This window comes from Syngnathus leptorhynchus, unplaced genomic scaffold, assembly GCF_054491065.1.
Source record: "Syngnathus leptorhynchus isolate UIUO unplaced genomic scaffold, UIUO_Slep HiC_scaffold_589, whole genome shotgun sequence".
Lineage (NCBI taxonomy): Eukaryota > Metazoa > Chordata > Actinopteri > Syngnathiformes > Syngnathidae > Syngnathus > Syngnathus leptorhynchus.
This window is the reverse complement of record NW_028232484.1, coordinates 5,001-17,282: the sequence shown is the minus strand read 5'-3', so window position 1 is coordinate 17,282 and position 12,282 is coordinate 5,001.

The following is a 12,282-nucleotide window of genomic DNA, read 5'->3' as shown; positions in this document are numbered from 1 at the left end:
AGGGTGCTGGAGCTCCACATCCACACTTCCAGCCACTGCATGCTGGCACTTCCACCTTGCTTGCTAAGTCGGCGTGATCTTGCCCAAAAAGTCCCTCCTCACCTCCAGCTGGAAGTGGAAAAAAATCCTCCACCTGCTTGGCCGAGGTTCTGGAAGCCAGCAGCTCGCAGAATGTTGCCAAAGTTTCACTGGAAGGAAAAGAAAAGAGAAGACCGAGTGCGCATTTCACCTACCGCCGAATGTCCACAAGAGGGAAGTGTCACTCCGTCGCAGAATCTGCGCCGACGCACTCGGCACCCTTCGAATTTATGGTGCCGGTGCGGGTGTTCTGGGTGCAAAAAGGCCGCCCAAGTGGTAGAAAAAAATCAGACTTCGTCTCTTAGGTCGAAATTAATGCCAAGTTTTGAAATGCGCTGGCAGGGGTGGACCAGGGCCCGTTACAAGTGCTTAGCCGAGGTCCTGGAAGCCTAACCCGGCGTGATCTTGTGCAAAAAGCCGCTGCTGAGCTCCAGCTGGAAGTGTAAAAAGAACCGGGCTGGATCAAAAAAAGAACCGGGCGGCCCGTTAAAATTGCTTAGCCGAGGTCCTGGAAGCCTAACACGGCGTGTTCTTGTGCAAAAAGCCGCTCCCGAGCTCCAGCTGGAAGTGTAAAAAGAACCAGGCTGGATAAAAAAAAGAACCGGGCTGGATCAAAAAAGAACCGGGCGACCCGTTAAAATTGCTTAGCCGAGGTCCTGGAAGCCTAACACGGCGTGATCTTGTGCAAAAAGCCGCTCCCGAGCTCCAGCTGGAAGTGTGAAAAGAACCGGGCTGGATAAAAAAAAGAACCGGGCTGGATCAAAAAAGAACCGGGCGACCCGTTAAAATTGCTTAGCCGAGGTCCTGGAAGCCTAACCCGGCGTGATCTTGTGCAAATAGCCGCTGCCGAGCTCCAGCTGGAAGTGTGAAAAGAACCGGGCTGGATAAAAAACAAAGAACCGGGCTGGATCAAAAAAGAACCGGGCGACCCGTTAAAATTGCTTAGCCGAGGTCCTGGAAGCCTAACACGGCGTGATCTTGTGCAAAAAGCCGCTCCCGAGCTCCAGCTGGAAGTGTAAAAAGAACCAGGCTGGATAAAAAAAAGAACCGGGCTGGATCAAAAAAGAACCGGGCGACCCGTTAAAATTGCTTAGCCGAGGTCCTGGAAGCCTAACACGGCGTGTTCTTGTGCAAAAAGCCGCTCCCGAGCTCCAGCTGGAAGTGTAAAAAGAACCAGGCTGGATAAAAAAAAAGAACCGGGCTGGATAAAAAAAAGAACCGGGCGACCCGTTAAAATTGCTTAGCCGAGGTCCTGGAAGCCTAACACGGCGTGATCTTGTGCAAAAAGCCGCTCCCGAGCTCCAGCTGGAAGTGTAAAAAGAACCAGGCTGGATAAAAAAAAGAACCGGGCTGGATCAAAAAAGAACCGGGCGACCCGTTAAAATTGCTTAGCCGAGGTCCTGGAAGCCTAACACGGCGTGTTCTTGTGCAAAAAGCCGCTCCCGAGCTCCAGCTGGAAGTGTAAAAAGAACCAGGCTGGATAAAAAAAAAGAACCGGGCTGGATCAAAAAAGAACCGGGCGACCCGTTAAAATTGCTTAGCCGAGGTCCTGGAAGCCTAACACGGCGTGATCTTGTGCAAAAAGCCGCTCCCGAGCTCCAGCTGGAAGTGTAAAAAGAACCAGGCTGGATAAAAAAAAGAACCGGGCTGGATCAAAAAAGAACCGGGCGACCCGTTAAAATTGCTTAGCCGAGGTCCTGGAAGCCTAACACGGCGTGATCTTGTGCAAAAAGCCGCTCCCGAGCTCCAGCTGGAAGTGTAAAAAGAACCAGGCTGGATAAAAAAAAGAACCGGGCTGGATCAAAAAAGAACCGGGCGACCCGTTAAAATTGCTTAGCCGAGGTCCTGGAAGCCTAACACGGCGTGATCTTGTGCAAAAAGCCGCTCCCGAGCTCCAGCTGGAAGTGTAAAAAGAACCAGGCTGGATAAAAAAAGAACCGGGCTGGATAAAAAAAGAACCGGGCGACCCGTTAAAATTGCTTAGCCGAGGTCCTGGAAGCCTAACACGGCGTGTTCTTGTGCAAAAAGCCGCTCCCGAGCTCCAGCTGGAAGTGTAAAAAGAACCAGGCTGGATAAAAAAAAGAACCGGGCTGGATCAAAAAAGAACCGGGCGACCCGTTAAAATTGCTTAGCCGAGGTCCTGGAAGCCTAACACGGCGTGTTCTTGTGCAAAAAGCCGCTCCCGAGCTCCAGCTGGAAGTGTAAAAAGAACCAGGCTGGATAAAAAAAAGAACCGGGCTGGATCAAAAAAGAACCGGGCGACCCGTTAAAATTGCTTAGCCGAGGTCCTGGAAGCCTAACACGGCGTGATCTTGTGCAAAAAGCCGCTCCCGAGCTCCAGCTGGAAGTGTAAAAAGAACCGGGCTGGATAAAAAAAGAACCGGGCTGGATCAAAAAAGAACCGGGCGACCCGTTAAAATTGCTTAGCCGAGGTCCTGGAAGCCTAACCCGGCGTGATCTTGTTCAAAAAGCCGCTCCCGAGCTCCAGCTGGAAGTGTAAAAAGAACCGGGCTGGATAAAAAAAAGAACCGGGCTGGATCAAAAAAGAACCGGGCGACCCGTTAAAATTGCTTCGCCGAGGTCCTGGAAGCCTAACACGGCGTGATCTTGTGCAAAAAGCCGCTCCCGAGCTCCAGCTGGAAGTGTAAAAAGAACCGGGCTGGATAAAAAAAAGAACCGGGCTGGATCAAAAAAGAACCGGGCGACCCGTTAAAATTGCTTAGCCGAGGTCCTGGAAGCCTAACACGGCGTGATCTTGTGCAAAAAGCCGCTCCCGAGCTCCAGCTGGAAGTGTAAAAAGAACCGGGCTGGATAAAAAAAGAACCGGGCTGGATCAAAAAAGAACCGGGCGACCCGTTAAAATTGCTTAGCCGAGGTCCTGGAAGCCTAACACGGCGTGATCTTGTGCAAAAAGCCGCTCCCGAGCTCCAGCTGGAAGTGTAAAAAGAACCGGGCTGGATAAAAAAAAGAACCGGGCTGGTTCAAAAAAGAACCGGGCAACCCGTTAAAATTGCTTCGCCGAGGTCCTGGAAGCCTAACCCGGCGTGATCTTGCCCGAAATTCGGCCTCTATACTTCCATTTTAGGTACCAGGCGCTCATAGTGTGTTGGTCCCACTAGTCAGTGTACTGGTCCCACTCGCTAGTGTACTGGTCCCCCTAGTCAGTGTACTCATCCAGTTACCCCCCGTTTTCCAAAACACCATCGGCACGTATAAGGGGGGGACTCCTGAGAGAGATGAGGTATATGGCAGCGCAACACCAATCCGCTCCGCGCTGGTTCCCATGTCGGCTACGGATGAATAAAACCAGCCTGTCCCCCCTGGAGCTCACGAGACACGGAATTTTTTCTAAGTGCCAACGGCTCTTCCGAGCAAACGTGTCCGCTCCGGCTGGTTCCCCCGTCGGCCTCGAATGACGAAAAATGCCGGTCTCCGCCCGGAACTCATGACAAACGAAAAATTTTCTAAGTGCCAACGGCACTAGCGAGCGAATGTGTCCGCTCGGCGCTGGTTCCCGGGTCGAACCCGGAAGACGAAAAACGCCGCTCTCCGCCCGGAGCTCATGACAAACGAAAAATTTTCTAAGTGCCAACGGCACTAGCGAGCGAATGTGTCCGCTCGGCGCTGGTTCCCGGGTCGAACCCGGAAGACGAAAAACGCCGCTCTCCGCCCGGAGCTCATGACAAACGAAAAATTTTCTAAGTGCCAACGGCACTAGCGAGCGAATGTGTCCGCTCGGCGCTGGTTCCCGGGTCGAACCCGGAAGACGAAAAACGCCGGTCTCCGCCCGGAGCTCATGACAAACGAAAAATTTTCTAAGTGCCAACGGCACTAGCGAGCGAATGTGTCCGCTCGGCGCTGGTTCCCGGGTCGAACCCGGAAGACGAAAAACGCCGCTCTCCGCCCGGAGCTCATGACAAACGAAAAATTTTCTAAGTGCCAACGGCACTAGCGAGCGAATGTGTCCGCTCGGCGCTGGTTCCCGGGTCGAACCCGGAAGACGAAAAACGCCGGTCTCCGCCCGGAGCTCATGACAAACGAAAAATTTTCTAAGTGCCAACGGCACTTGCGAGCGAATGTGTCCGCTCGGCGCTGGTTCCCGGGTCGAACCCGGAAGACGAAAAACGCCGGTCTCCGCCCGGAGCTCATGACAAACGAAAAATTTTCTAAGTGCCAACGGCACTAGCGAGCGAATGTGTCCGCTCGGCGCTGGTTCCCGGGTCGAACCCGGAAGACGAAAAACGCCGGTCCTCGCCCGGAGCTCATGACAAACGAAAAATTTTCTAAGTGCCAACGGCACTAGCGAGCGAATGTGTCCGCTCGGCGCTGGTTCCCGGGTCGAACCCGGAAGACGAAAAACGCCGGTCCTCGCCTGGAGGTCCCAGCAAAATCAGCGAAAAAACGACTAAGTGTCAACTTTCAAAAAAACGACTAAGTGTCAACTTTCGAAAAAACGGCTAAGTGTCGACTTTCGAAAAAACGGCTAAGTGTCGCCTTTCGAAAAAACGACTAAGTGTCGCCTCTCTGAAAAAACGACTAAGTGCCCACGGCTCTGCGGGGCTTGTGAGTCCGCCCCGCGCCGGTTCGGCGGTCGGCCTCAAAAAGCGAAAAATCAGCCTCTTTCCCTGGAGCTCACCAAAAATTTGACGAAATTTTTCTAAGTTCTCCTCGAGGTACCAGGGGGTGAGGTACCCGGGCTAAGGTGCAGTACCTTTTTTGGTCTTCAGGTGCGCCAGAGTACAATGAAATGGTCCCAGTAGTCAGTGTACTCATCGACTTTCCCCCCGTTTTCCAAAGCACCTCGTTTACGAGTATGGAGGAGATGGTGCTGGTCTCCCCACGGCGTCGGACACGCCGTCCTCGACAGCACAAGGTCGGATAGAAGACCTGGAAAGCGCCGTGGCACGCGCTGGAGGTGGGCACTTTGGCGAAAAAACGACTAAGTGTCAACTTTCGAAAAAACGACTAAGTGTCAACTTTCGAAAAAACGGCTAAGTGTCAACTTTCGAAAAAACGACTAAGTGTCACCTCTCTGAAAAAATGGCAAAGTGTCGCCTCTCTGAAAATTTTCTAAGTGCCCACGGCTCTGCGGGCTCGTGCATCCGAGCCGCGCCGGTTCTGCAACCGGCCTAGAATGACGAAAAATAACGGTCTCCTCCTGGAGCTCACAGCCAATTGTGGCGAAAAAGTGGCAAAGTGCCCACGGCTCTGCGGGCTCGTGCATCCGACCCGCGCCGGTTCTGCAGCCGGCCTAGAATGACGAAAAATAACGGTCTCCTCCTGGAGCTCACAGCCAACTTGGCAAAAAGTTTCTAAGTGCCCACGGCCCTGCCGAGCTTTGGCGTCCGCCCAGCGCCGGTTCCGCAGTCGGCCTCCAATGACGAAAAATAACGGTCTCCTCCTGGAGCTCACAGCCAACTTGGCAAAAAGTTTCTAAGTGCCCACGGCCCTGCCGAGCTTTGGCGTCCGCCCAGCGCCGGTTCCGCAGTCGGCCTCGAATGACGAAAAATAACGGTCTCCTCCTGGAGCTCACAGCCAACTTGGCAAAAAGTTTCTAAGTGCCCACGGCCCTGCCGAGCTTTGGCGTCCGCCCAGCGCCGGTTCCGCAGTCGGCCTCGAATGACGAAAAATAACGGTCTCCTCCTGGAGCTCACAGCCAACTTGGCAAAAAGTTTCTAAGTGCCCACGGCCCTGCCGAGCTTTGGCGTCCGCCCAGCGCCGGTTCCGCAGTCGGCCTCGAATGACGAAAAATAACGGTCTCCTCCTGGAGCTCACAGCCAACTTGGCAAAAAGTTTCTAAGTGCCCACGGCCCTGCCGAGCTTTGGCGTCCGCCCAGCGCCGGTTCCGCAGTCGGCCTCGAATGACGAAAAATAACGGTCTCCTCCTGGAGCTCACAGCCAACTTGGCAAAAAGTTTCTAAGTGCCCACGGCCCTGCCGAGCTTTGGCGTCCGCCCAGCGCCGGTTCCGCAGTCGGCCTCGAATGACGAAAAATAACGGTCTCCTCCTGGAGCTCACAGCCAACTTGGCAAAAAGTTTCTAAGTGCCCACGGCCCTGCCGAGCTTTGGCGTCCGCCCAGCGCCGGTTCCGCAGTCGGCCTCGAATGACGAAAAATAACGGTCTCCTCCTGGAGCTCACAGCCAACTTGGCAAAAAGTTTCTAAGTGCCCACGGCCCTGCCGAGCTTTGGCGTCCGCCCAGCGCCGGTTCCGCAGTCGGCCTCGAATGACGAAAAATAACGGTCTCCTCCTGGAGCTCACAGCCAACTTGGCAAAAAGTTTCTAAGTGCCCACGGCCCTGCCGAGCTTTGGCGTCCGCCCAGCGCCGGTTCCGCAGTCGGCCTCGAATGACGAAAAATAACGGTCTCCTCCTGGAGCTCACAGCCAACTTGGCAAAAAGTTTCTAAGTGCCCACGGCCCTGCCGAGCTTTGGCGTCCGCCCAGCGCCGGTTCCGCAGTCGGCCTCGAATGACGAAAAATAACGGTCTCCTCCTGGAGCTCACAGCCAACTTGGCAAAAAGTTTCTAAGTGCCCACGGCCCTGCCGAGCTTTGGCGTCCGCCCAGCGCCGGTTCCGCAGTCGGCCTCGAATGACGAAAAATAACGGTCTCCTCCTGGAGCTCACAGCCAACTTGGCAAAAAGTTTCTAAGTGCCCACGGCCCTGCCGAGCTTTGGCGTCCGCCCAGCGCCGGTTCCGCAGTCGGCCTCGAATGACGAAAAATAACGGTCTCCTCCTGGAGCTCACAGCCAACTTGGCAAAAAGTTTCTAAGTGCCCACGGCCCTGCCGAGCTTTGGCGTCCGCCCAGCGCCGGTTCCGCAGTCGGCCTCGAATGACGAAAAATAACGGTCTCCTCCTGGAGCTCACAGCCAACTTGGCAAAAAGTTTCTAAGTGCCCACGGCCCTGCCGAGCTTTGGCGTCCGCCCAGCGCCGGTTCCGCAGTCGGCCTCGAATGACGAAAAATAACGGTCTCCTCCTGGAGCTCACAGCCAACTTGGCAAAAAGTTTCTAAGTGTCACATCTCTGAAAAAACGGCTAAGTGTCGACTTTCGAAAAAACGGCAAAGTGTCACATCTCTGAAAAAACGGCTAAGTGTCGACTTTCGAAAAAACGGCTAAGTGTCGCCTTTCGAAAAAACGGCTAAGTGTCGCCTCTCTGAAAAAACGGCAAAGTGTCAACTTTCGAAAAAACGACAGAGTGTCGCCTCTCTGAAAAAACGACTAAGTGTCGACTCTGAGAAAATGGCAAAGTGCCCACGGCTCTGCGGGCTCGTGCATCCGACCCGCGCCGGTTCCCCAGCCGGCCTGAAATAAGGCAAAACCAGCCTCTCCGCCTGGAGCTCAGAGCCAACTTGGCGAATATTTTCTAAGTGCCCACGGCTCTGCGTGGCTACGGCGTCTGCCCAGCGCCGGTTCCTGGGTCGAACCCCGAGGACGAGGAATGCCGGTCTCCGCCTGGAGGTCCCAGCTTAATCGGCGAAAATTTTCTAAGTGCCCACGGCTCTGCCGGGCTCGTGCATCCGACCCGCGCCGGTTCCCCAGCCGGCCTGAAATAAGGCAAAACCAGGCTCTCCCCCTGGAGCTCAGAGCCAATTGTGGCGAAAAAACGACTAAGTGTCAACTTTCGAAAAAACGACTAAGTGTCAACTTTCCAAAAAAACGGCTAAGTGTCGACTTTCGAAAAAACGGCTAAGTGTCAACTTTCGAAAAAACGACTAAGTGTCGCCTCTGAAAAAACGACTAAGTGTCGCCTCTCTGAAAAAACGACTAAGTGCCCACGGCTCTGCGGGGCTTGTGAGTCCGCCCCGCGCCGGTTCGGCGGTCGGCCTCAAAAAGCGAAAAATCAGCCTCTCTCCCTGGAGCTCACCAAAAATTTGTCGAAATTTTTCTAAGTTCTCCTCGAGGTACCAGGGGGTGAGGTACCCGGGCTAAGGTGCAGTACCTTTTTTGGTCTTCAGGTGCGCCAGAGTACAATGAAATGGTCCCAGTAGTCAGTGTACTCATCGACTTTCCCCCCGTTTTCCAAAGCACCCCGTTTACGAGTATGGAGGAGATGGTGCTGGTCTCCCCACGGCGTCGGACACGCCGTCCTCGACAGCACAAGGTCGGATAGAAGACCTGAAAAGCGCCGTGGCACGCGCTGGAGGTGTCACTGTGGCGAAAAAGTGACTAAGTGTCAACTTTCGAAAAAACGGCTAAGTGTCAACTTTCGAAAAAACGGCTAAGTGTCAACTTTCGAAAAAACGGCTAAGTGTCAACTTTCGAAAAAACGACTAAGTGTCGCCTCTCTGAAAAAACGGCAAAGTGTCAACTTTCGAAAAAACGACTAAGTGTCAACTTTCGAAAAAACGACTAAGTGTCACCTCTCTGAAAAAATGGCAAAGTGTCAACTGCGAATGTGGTGGTGCATGGAAGGAAGTGGAGGACGGCCGCCTCCTTAAACACAGGCCGAAGAGGAGCGTCAGGGCCGGCTCCTTAAACACGGACCGAGTGTCGCCCTTAACACAGACCAAGCGGAGGACGGCCGCCTCCCTAAATACAGGCCGAACCGGAGCGCGAGGGCCGCTCCTTAAACACGGACCGAGTGTCGCCCTTAACACAGACCAAGGGGAGGACGGCCGCCTCCTTAAACACAGGCCGGAGAGGAGCGTCAGGGCCAGGCTCCTCAAACATGGACCGAGTGTCGCCCTTAACACAGACCAAGGGGAGGACGGCCGCCTCCTTAAACACAGGCCGGAGAGGAGCGTCAGGGCCAGGCTCCTCAAACATGGACCGAGTGTCGCCCTTAACACAGACCAAGGGGAGGACGGCCGCCTCCTTAAACACAGGCCGGAGAGGAGCGTCAGGGCCAGGCTCCTCAAACATGGACCGAGTGTCGCCCTTAACACAGACCAAGGGGAGGACGGCCGCCTCCTTAAACACAGGCCGGAGAGGAGCGTCAGGGCCAGGCTCCTCAAACATGGACCGAGTGTCGCCCTTAACACGGACCAAGGGGAGGACGGCCGCCTCCTTAAACACAGGCCGGAGAGGAGCGTCAGGGCCAGGCTCCTCAAACATGGACCGAGTGTCGCCCTTAACACGGACCAAGGGGAGGACGGCCGCCTCCTTAAACACAGGCCGGAGAGGAGCGTCAGGGCCAGGCTCCTCAAACATGGACCGAGTGTCGCCCTTAACACAGACCAAGGGGAGGACGGCCGCCTCCTTAAACACAGGCCGGAGAGGAGCGTCAGGGCCAGGCTCCTCAAACATGGACCGAGTGTCGCCCTTAACACGGACCAAGGGGAGGACGGCCGCCTCCTTAAACACAGGCCGGAGAGGAGCGTCAGGGCCAGGCTCCTCAAACATGGACCGAGTGTCGCCCTTAACACGGACCAAGGGGAGGACGGCCGCCTCCTTAAACACAGGCCGGAGAGGAGCGTCAGGGCCAGGCTCCTCAAACATGGACCGAGTGTCGCCCTTAACACGGACCAAGGGGAGGACGGCCGCCTCCTTAAACACAGGCCGGAGAGGAGCGTCAGGGCCAGGCTCCTCAAACATGGACAGAGTGTCGCCCTTAACACAGACCAAGCGGAGGACGGCCGCCTCCCTAAATACAGGCCGAACCGGAGCGCGAGTGTCGCTCCTTAAACACGGACCGAGTGGAGGACGGCCGCCTCCTTAAACACAGGCCGAACAAAATGACACAAAGTGTCAACTGCGAATGTTGTCCATCCAAGGAAGGAGCGTGATGCCCGGCCGGCTCCTTAAACACAGGCCGAGAGTCGCCCCGGACGGTCCGCCTCGCGGCGCCCGTCTGCTCGGATAAAATGACACAAAGTGTCAACTACGAATGTTGTCCATCCAAGGAGGGAGCGTGATGCCCGGCCGGCTCCGAAAACACAGGCCGAGAGTCGCCCCGGACGGTCCGCCTCGCGGCGCCCGTCTGCTCGGATAAAATGACACAAAGTGTCAACTGCGAATGTTGTCCATCCAAGGAAGGAGCGTGATGCCCGGCCGGCTCCTTAAACACAGGCCGAGAGTCGCCCCGGACGGTCCGCCTCGCGGCGCCCGCCCGCTCGGATAAAATGACACAAAGTGTCAACTACGAATGTTGTCCATCCAAGGAAGGAGCGTGATGCCCGGCCGGCTCCTTAAACACAGGCCGAGAGTCGCCCCGGACGGTCGCCTCGCGGCGCCCGTCTGCTCGGATAAAATGACACAAAGTGTCAACTACGAATGTTGTCCATCCAAGGAGGGAGCGTGATGCCCGGCCGGCTCCGAAAACACAGGCCGAGAGTCGCCCCGGACGGTCCGCCTCGCGGCGCCCGTCTGCTCGGATAAAATGACACAAAGTGTCAACTGCGAATGTTGTCCATCCAAGGAAGGAGCGTGATGCCCGGCCGGCTCCTTAAACACAGGCCGAGAGTCGCCCCGGACGGTCCGCCTCGCGGCGCCCGCCCGCTCGGATAAAATGACACAAAGTGTCAACTACGAATGTTGTCCATCCAAGGAGGGAGCGTGAGGCCCGGCCGGCTCCGAAAACACAGGCCGAGAGTCGCCCCGGACGGTCCGCCTCTCGAGGCGCCCGCCCGCTCGGATAAAATGACACAAAGTGTCAACTACGAATGTTGTCCATCCAAGGAGGGAGCGTGATGCCCGGCCGGCTCCGAAAACACAGGCCGAGAGTCGCCCCGGACGGTCCGCCTCGCGGCGCCCGTCTGCTCGGATAAAATGACACAAAGTGTCAACTACGAATGTTGTCCATCCAAGGAGGGAGCGTGAGGCCCGGCCGGCTCCGAAAACACAGGCCGAGAGTCGCCCCGGACGGTCCGCCTCTCGAGGCGCCCGCCCGCTCGGATAAAATGACACAAAGTGTCAACTACGAATGTTGTCCATCCAAGGAGGGAGCGTGATGCCCGGCCGGCTCCGAAAACACAGGCCGAGAGTCGCCCCGGACGGTCCGCCTCGCGGCGCCCGCCCGCTCGGATAAAATGACACAAAGTGTCAACTACGAATGTTGTCCATCCAAGGAGGGAGCGTGAGGCCCGGCCGGCTCCGAAAACACAGGCCGAGAGTCGCCCCGGACGGTCCGCCTCTCGAGGCGCCCGCCCGCTCGGATAAAATGACACAAAGTGTCAACTACGAATGTTGTCCATCCAAGGAGGGAGCGTGATGCCCGGCCGGCTCCGAAAACACAGGCCGAGATTCGACCCCGGACGGGCCGTCTTCTCCCGGCGCCCGCCCGCGTACGCCCCCCATCCCCGGTCGCCCGTCTGCTCCCGGCGGGCCTCCGAGTACCCCCTCACCCAACTGACCGACTGGCACTCATGACCCGCCTTGGTAGGGCCTCCATCGGCCTCGGCTCGTCCGACGTCGGGTGGACGGTTCCTACCCACTGCGGGTCGCACTCTAGCGCCCCGGCCGCCGCGTGAGCGTGCGCTCCCCGCGCCGCCCCGCAGGCCCCGGCGCGACCGTACTGCGGCGAGACCGAGACGACCCGGTTTGGCATCCATCCCACCTAGCCACGATCCACGGAGGCCGAGCGAGCGGCTGAGTGTCGGGCGCCGCGCGTGCGAGCGTCCGCCGGCCGCGCCGGTCCTTCCGCGAATGTCGTTTCTCAAACCCTCCGGCTTGATAGCGGCGGCACCACGGGAAGCCGTCCACACACACCGTCCGACCTCTATCCGAAAAGCCTTCCCGACCAACCGCGGTCGTGGGGGCGTCTGTCGCTCCGCATCGGGGGGGCGTATGGCTTCCGCGCTACGCGCTGCGGGCTCGGGGGGGCCGCAACGGCTGAGTCTGACTCGGCCGGGGCGCAGCTTCCCTCCCGGCAGTCAGCAATAGTGCCGATCGCGCCTGCCACCAGCCCCCTCCCCGACGGGTTCGTCGGCGCCGGCTGGCCGCCGTCCGCCTTCGTTCCCCGAGGGTTCCCAACCAGCGCCGATCCAACTCCGCATCCTGGCCGCACGCAGTGCGTGCCTCGCGCGGGTAAGTCGCCGGCGCAGCGCCGCAGCTCCCGACCCCCGCGTACGGGAATAGTTGAGGGCCTCAGCGGGCCGCACCGACCGAGTCCGACTCGGGCCGGGGCGCAGATTCCCGCTTGGGTGACCGAACGTTCTCTGCTCGGGCCGGAGGGCCGACGCCCGTCCCCCCCCGTCGTCCCCCACGGACCGCCTCCGAGGCCACTTCGCACGGCTCATCCTCGGCTCCCTACCAATGCTTAATCGA